Source organism: Doryrhamphus excisus, linkage group LG5, assembly GCF_037039965.1.
Source record: "Doryrhamphus excisus strain RoL-2023G ecotype Guam linkage group LG5, RoL_Dexc_Guam_v1.1, whole genome shotgun sequence".
In the NCBI taxonomy this organism is placed as follows: Eukaryota; Metazoa; Chordata; class Actinopteri; order Syngnathiformes; family Syngnathidae; genus Doryrhamphus; species Doryrhamphus excisus.
Window position 1 is genome coordinate 7,505,567 of NC_136361.1, and position 7,877 is coordinate 7,513,443.

Here is a 7,877-nt window from a genome sequence, read left to right on the forward strand (position 1 = left end):
GTTGAAAAGGTGTCGGCTAGTCCAGCTGTATACTGAACCATGTTCACAAAACAGTCCAGTGAAATGCCGTTGACAGATTAAAATCAATTTCTTTTGCTGGTAGAGAATCAGGAACTTCAATCACTTGTGCCTGATGGTGGCGTCATTAGGAATTGTAAACAAATGTGGCTTTGCTAGCAAGTAAACAGAAGAGCAGCACATGCACATATCTTGTCATTTATGAGGACACGTCCTGGGTAAGAGAAGATATACAAAATATTCATTCAGTCATTAATTTTTTACCGTATTTTCTTCACGAAGGTCGCGGGAGTGCTGGAGCCTATCCCAGCTGTCTTTGGACGAGAGGCGAGTTACACCCTGGACTGGTGGCCAGCCAATCAAAGGGCACATATAGACAAACAACCATTCACACTCACATTCATACACAGCAAAATCAAAAGTGTTAGATTTCCAGTGTTGGTGTTGTATGTTAAAAATACAGTGTTAATTTAACACTTGCTTAGTTTAATTCAACTATGTGAGAGTTAATTCCTCAAAAGAGTTGGTGTTAATCCAGGGAGTTAAATCCAAGCAACACTGTTAAGTGTTGATTTTAAAATCAACACTTAACAGTGTTGCTCCCAGAATTCCAACGGATCTGTGACGTGTTTGTCTAAAGGGCGGGACGACTTGGAGACTCGAGCACGGTCAGCAGAGGACGACTTTACCTCCAGACTTCACGGAGTATCTTTTCAGTAAGTATTTTATATGTGTCGATAAGTGTCGCGGAGTCCTGTCTATAGCTCTAACAAGGTAGGCCAAGTCCAATGTTAAGGTTAGCTGTTGTATGCTATTTTTTAAGGGTGCATTAATGTTCCTTTTGCACATCAGTGTTGATGAATATACACAGCTTGCTTAGGCTACACGTTTGGATAACACGGTATATAACTGCACATTTTTTGTAAGAGGTTAAAGCTAGCTAAAATGGTGTAGCACGAGCATGAGGCATCACATTAACAGAATATTCTCTGTCGGAAAATCTGTAGGCCATCGAAGTGCGCTTATGGCAATTAATTAGCTATGGTCTAGTTTCGATGAAAATATCAAGCGATGGAGTAAGGTTAGAGAGCCGGGGCTGGGCCGGGGGGTTGAGCTCCCGCCTGCCCAGAGACTGCTGCTATTGCTAAAAGTCAGGCTAGCTCTGTGAGCCGGGTAGCATGTTGCTGCCTTAGGCCTTAGGCACCGGACCACCACGCCAGCCACACAGAGCTCTGCTCTTACAGGGAGGAGTAGTTTATTTAATTATTTTATTTTATTGTATTTTATTTATTTTTAACTTTTGGGACTTAACAAAAGCTTATTCTTAACGTTAGCTTCTCAATCTAACGTTAGCCACAGCTAATAAAGTTACCGGAGTCACACACACCCCCCACCCCCCAGCTGCGGCCATAATAATAAACGTCTGAAATGCCGGTGAGTTTTTAACTTTAAAGTTACAGTGTTTTAGCTATCTATGCATATGAACAATAATGTCGCTGTCATGTGCCTTCAGTTGACGTTATTTTGCCAAACTAATTAGAGACGAGTTGATCATGTGTCTTTGTGTTTATGGGTAAGTGTCGGTGTTGTTGGCAGGAGAACCAGGTTAGCCGTCATGATAGCAGGCAGGCTGAGCTTTAGTAACAGTGTCATTGTGCTGGACCCCGTTGTCGGGGTGGAGACTAGTTGGCATGACTTGTGAGTAACACTTAAAAAATCAAAACAAATACTCAGACGGTCGAACTCAGGCAAGGCCAAATCTTCATGTTTCTCCACATCCACGGTAAACATACTGTAAATGATGATGTAGTGTGGATGTCTATTCTTCTATGTTTTTCTATAGTACATCATGTTGGTGAAGGTGAGATTTGGAGAAACGCAGAAGTATGTCAAAGTGGCTGAGACTGAGGATGGCTATGATGACTTCAACACATTTCTTCAGAAAGGTTGGCATCACTTTTAATAGAGCCCAGAATGTTTGTGTAAATTGACTCATTGCTATAATATCTACTGAATTTATGTGATATGTAAATGTCTCATATTATGGAGTTATGTTTATGATAGCTAATGGTAATGCCCTGTGTGCCCTTGATCTAAAATGTTGGGGAAAAGAAGTTTAGAAAATTTCTGTTTATCATAATTTTTCCATTGCTCTAAATTTAATATTTTTTTATCAGTCATTCATAAGCTAGATCTTCCACTTGAGACTGAGCTGCACTTGACAGATGAATCAGGGACAGAAGTCGATGCAGATGTGTTTGAGGAGCTTTTGCAAGCAGGGAACCTTACTGTTAGGGTGGCAACTAAGTCAACAGGTGAGACTCAGGCTTGTGAGGTCAGGAGTGGATCGTCAATAGAGTATTGTGGAGAACTAATTATTTTTTCATTTTGTGTATACATTTTTCTTTTACTGTTTACAGTTGTGCTTCATCATGATCTTTCATATACTTCGTTGGAGTCACCCATGTCAGACAACTCATCTGTGTCAGTGTCAGAAGACTCCGTGCCAGTATCCTCTGATTCATCTGATGCAACAGTGATTGTTCGGACAAATGGAGGGAAGAGAACCCATGCTGAACGGAAATCGGCAAAAGAGGTCTTAGTTATCAAATATCACACACAAATATATTGTGCAGTAGAACTGTGTCAAACTTTTTTTGTTGTTGGACATAATGATGATCGTGATGGATATAATTGCTAATTTGCTTTATGATTCTTTATGTTTTAGATGGTGAGAGATGCTCTGAGAAATACTCCTCTTATTTTTGGTGATGTATTGGAAAGAAATAACTGTTACTGGAATCTGCTCCTCCTCTTGATTCAGATTGTGAATATTGTATTTTCACCTATTGTAACTAACGGTATGACATACTATTTGAAGCACTTGATTAAGGACCACCACAAGCTATTTCAGTCTTTGTTTTCACAGAAAAGATTGATTCCAAAGCATCATTTCATGCTACATTATCCACGTTGTATTAGAAAAATAGGTCCACTCCTTCACGTATGGTGCATGAGGTTCGAGGCAAAACATAATTTTTTTAAAAGATCAGTGAAAAATTTCAAAAACATCACAAAAGCACTGGTGAAACAACACCAGAGACAGCTAGCTTACCACTGGGAGAATTTTAATTTTCAGAGATTTGAGTTTGGTCCAGTGAAGAAAGAAACCATTGATAGCTTGGAAGGAGGTGATGTTTTAAGTTCTGTTTTTGATGAAAATGCATACTGTGAAGTGTCAACCACTAATTGGGTGAAGAACTATGGAACAGAATACCAGACTGGTATGTTTGTTTGTACTGGAACAAATATGGAAGTTCCTGTTTTCAGAAAGGTCACCAACATCATAATACATGATGAGCAAGCTTTTATTTTGACTTGCAGAGTGGACACTCTTTATTTTGATGATCATTTCAGTGCATACTGTATCAATGAGAGAGCAGATTCATTTTCTGTTTTTCCAGTTAAGGAGTTGATTTATTACAGGCCCTATGACAAACAGTTATAGCCAGTGCTGTTGTTAATGTGGTGTGCTTGTTTGAAATACAGGTGATTCAAACTGCAACTTGTGTGGTTTTCTTTGTAAATTTTATTGTTGTTGTTGTTATTATCATTATTATTATTATTATTAACAACAATAATGATGATAATAACAACATTATTATTATCATTAATATTAATATTAACATTAACATCAATATTATTATTATTATGAGCAGTAGTAGTAGTATAATATTTAACACTATCCATAGTGTTAGTATAATTTGAATTTTATTCAGTGTTAAAACAACACAATGATAGTGTTAATTTTTGACACTACACACTAGTGTTAGGTAAATTCAACACTGATGGGTGTTAAATTTCAACTATTGAGAGTGTTGATCCAACTCTGTCACAGTGTTAACTGTTTAACACTTTCAAAAGTGTTATTTTAACTCGATTTAGTGTGGACCAATATAGACACTTTCAAAGTGTTGAATTTAACTCCCTAGGAGTTGATTTAACACTTCTGAATTTGCTGTGTACCTATGGACAATTTGGAGTCGCCAATTAACCTAGCATGTTTTTGGAACGTGGGAGGAAACCGGAGTACCTGCATGGGGAGAACATGCAAACTCCACACAGAGTATAATGTAATGTAATGATGAGATCACAACCACAAGCGGAGTCTGGAGAGGCCTGACAAACCATCTCTGGCCACAAGGGGCCCGACTCCCAGGCTGCTGGGGACCAGACGTGGGCAAATGATCTGAACCTTTTCTTCAACAGGTTCGATCAACCATCTTCCCATCCCCCGGCCCAGCACCTCACCCATTGACAGCCCCACCTCCACAGGGCTCGACAATAACGATGTACCGATGGCCCAGGGCAAGTTAAAACAAAATTCATTCAAGTAAATCCAATCAGTGATATTCCCGTCGGGAAAGTGCACTTTGGCATGCCGTACTGCCAAGAGTTTTTTTAAAAGCGGTTCTTGTTGGGTGTTGGTAAAACAGACTGCGTAATTCCGGTGGTAATTTGCAAACCAATCCTTGCAAATCTTGAAATGGACCAATCAGAATTGTTTATTTAGACCATTCTTGTCCGCGGTCCGTAGTCCACAGTCCGCGTTTTACCCACACCTGTTCTTCAGCGATCGTTTGACTTGTGACAGCTTGTGAAGGAAAACACCAAAAAGTGATGAAACAAGTATTTCATTAGCGGCAGCAAATCAAACGATGGCACAGGTGAGTGAATCACATTGCTGTGACAATTTGAAGTGGTCACAATGAAACACCACCGATTAGATCCAATACCAAGTGCTGATTTTGCACAAGCTACAAAATCTAGCGCTTCCATTTCTATGTGTATTTTTCTCACCTTTGCTTCACAAATTATTGTTTGACCATTGAGCATTTTTTCTGGATTAAAAACACTTTACTAGTACACAAATGTGTCTATTCAATAATGTTTCATTGTGGTGCACAACTTATAAATATCACTGTTTACTACGACTACGATGTGTAAGGTAGTATGGCATGCCATGTTAACATACATCTCCACAATTTTTCAGACATTCCTCCAAATACAATGCGTCAGTACTATTATCTGATGAATTATCAGCATATATTGATATATGATATCATTATGGCAGTCTTTTCATTTTACATGGGGCAAGTTCGGGCAAGTAGTTCTCACTTTAAGGATTCCCCATGGGCAAGTCATTTTTGTTTTTAATGTAGAGCCCTGCCCCACATCCCCCTCCTGCACACAGCCACCCCCCACTGCTCAGCTAATCAGCTCAACCTCCTCACCAACTTCCCCCCGCGCACAGCCCCCCTGCTCCAACCTGACCCTCACAACATCCCAGGTGAGAAACCAGCTCCAGCTGTGTGGTTCCTGTCCCCAAGACGCCGCACCCCAAGGACCTCAGCAGCTACAGGCCGGTGGCACTAACATCACACCTGATGAAGACCCTGGAGCGGCTGATCCTTGACCATCTCCGCCCCCTGGTGGGTCCTTCGATGGACCCGCTTCAGTTCGCCTATCAACCTGGCACTGCGGTGGACGACGTCGACATCTTCCTCCAGCACAGAGCACTCTCTCACCTGGAGAAACCTGGGAGCACGGTGAGAATCATGTTCTTTGATTTCTCCAGTGCGTTCAACACCAGCCAGCCAGCACTTCTGAGGGACAAGCTGGAGCACACAGGGGTGGACCCTCACATCGTGCATACTGGTCTACCTCGCAAACCGTCCACAGTATGTGAGGACACGGAACTGTTTGTCCGACATGGTTGTCTGCAGTACGGGGGCCCCGCAGGGAACGGTCCTGGCTCCGTTCCTTTTCACCCTCTACACTGCAGACTTTTCTTACAACACACCAACCTGCCACCTTCAGAAGTTCTCTGATGACTCTGCAATTGTCTGAACAGCCTCCAGATCAACACGGGGAAAACCGAGAACTGGTGGTGGATTTCCGCAGGCGCATCCACTCTCCTCCAACTCCAGTGAACATTTAAGGAATGGACATTGTGATGGTGACATCTTACAAGTACCTGGGTGTTCATCTCAACAATAGACTGGACTGGACTCATCACACAGAAGCACTTTACAGGAAGGGTATGAGCAGACTCTATCTGCTCAGGAGACTGAGGACTTTTGGAGTGCAAGGGGCACTCCTCAAGACGTTCTATGACTCTGTTGTGGCTTCAGCCATTTTCCATGGAGTAGTCTGCTGGGGCAGCAGCATTTCGGCTGCGGACAGGAAGAGACTGGATAAGATCATCAGGAAGGCCAGCTCTGCCCTGGGTTGCCCCCTTGACCCAGTAGAGGTGGTGGGAGAGAGGAGGATGTTGGCTAAGCTATCATCCATGTTGGAGAACGACTCCCACCCCCTGCAGGACACTTTGACAGCACGAGAGAGCTCCTTCAGCGATAGACTGCTTCACCCCAAGTGTGTGAAGGAGCGATATCGCAGGTCCTTTCTTCCTGCAGCTGTCAGGCTGTACAACCAGCACTGCTCCCTATAGACTTCTACACCACTATGTACATCTGTGCAAATCTTTGTTTTTTATATTCAGTATAGTTACTCCTGACTCCATTCACTGTGCAATATCTGATCAACCTCCATGTGCAATATTAAGGCTCTAAATGCAATATACTAATCCTATGTGAAGTATTCCCATAATGCCTCATATTAACTCACTAGCAGTATCTCAGTGTAAAGATCATGGTCATATATCTCATCTTGTTTCATATTATCTGCCTACTGTGTTTGTATATAACTCTGGGAAAAACTGTTCATTCATTCATTCATTTTCTACCGCTTTTTCCTCACGAGGGTCGCAGGCGTGCTTGAGCCTATCCCAGCTGTCGATTTTGTTAATACTTGGGTTGTTCATACGGTTTATATTTCTATATTTTGTATTTTGTACTACTTAACTGTTTCTGTACTCTTGCTGCTGTGCAATTCAAATTTCCCCACTGAGGGACGAATAAAGGCATATCTTATCTACTAGGTGTCAGCCTGGAAAGGCTGGACATATACAGTAAATCTGTTACCATTCACAGTGACGCACAATAGAGGCAATGCCGTAAGTTGATTAGAATAAGTTAATTTCATGTTGGAGATGTTTAAAAACATGAATAGCGATGATAGGTTCAAAACTGTTGTGTTAATCTATTTGTACAAGTAAATGAGGGGAGGCAGCAGTCGCCCTCTGGTGGACATATCATGGCGCTGTAGCTTGGTCATGGCATCATTTGAACTATTTTCTTTACTATGCTTTTTGAGACTTCTTGTCTTAATTGGCTTAGCTTGGTTCCAGCACCATGCACTACAACGTGTGTGTGTGTGTGTATATGAAGCATATGGGGATAATAAAACATGAGGGGGCTGCATGGTGGCCAGTGGTTAGCAGGCAGACCTCACAGGTAGGAGAGCAGGGTTCAATTCCACCCTCAGCCATCTCTGTGTGGAGTTTGCATGTTCTCCCCGTGCATGCGTGGGTTTTCTCCGGGTACTCTGGTTTCCTCCCACATTCCAAAAACATGCTCGGTTAATTGGCGACTCCAAATTGTCCATGGGTATGAATGTGAGTGTGAATGGTTGTTTGTCTATATGTGCCCTGTGATTGGCTGACTGGCGACCAGTCCAGGGTGTACCCCGCCTCTCGCCCGAAGACAGCTGCGATAGGCTCCAGCACCACCGCGACCCTCGTGAGGAAAAAGCGGTAGAAAATGAATGAATGAAAACACAAGGGTTATATTTAAGATTGTGATGCCCACACACTGCACATAGTGTAGTTTATTACACAGTTTACTTTATTGTTTATAAAAGGGACAAAGGGATTTTTTCCTCCAAATCATTAGAATGAT

General features: G+C 42.1%; 1 long non-coding RNA gene across 2 annotated transcripts; it reads left to right on the forward strand.

Annotated features, from left to right (window-relative positions):
* Window positions 1–532: 532 nt before the first annotated feature.
* LOC144898464 (uncharacterized) lies at window positions 533–2,766 on the forward strand. Of its 2 annotated transcripts, XR_013627343.1 has the most exons (5): window positions 533–734; window positions 1,862–1,964; window positions 2,196–2,333; window positions 2,439–2,614; window positions 2,747–2,766. It is a non-coding gene; the product is annotated as an uncharacterized LOC144898464 (long non-coding RNA). The 2 variants fall into 2 exon arrangements; XR_013627342.1 differs by lacking the exon at window positions 2,747–2,766 and having other exon boundaries at window positions 2,439–2,728.
* Window positions 2,767–7,877: the final 5,111 nt, after the last annotated feature.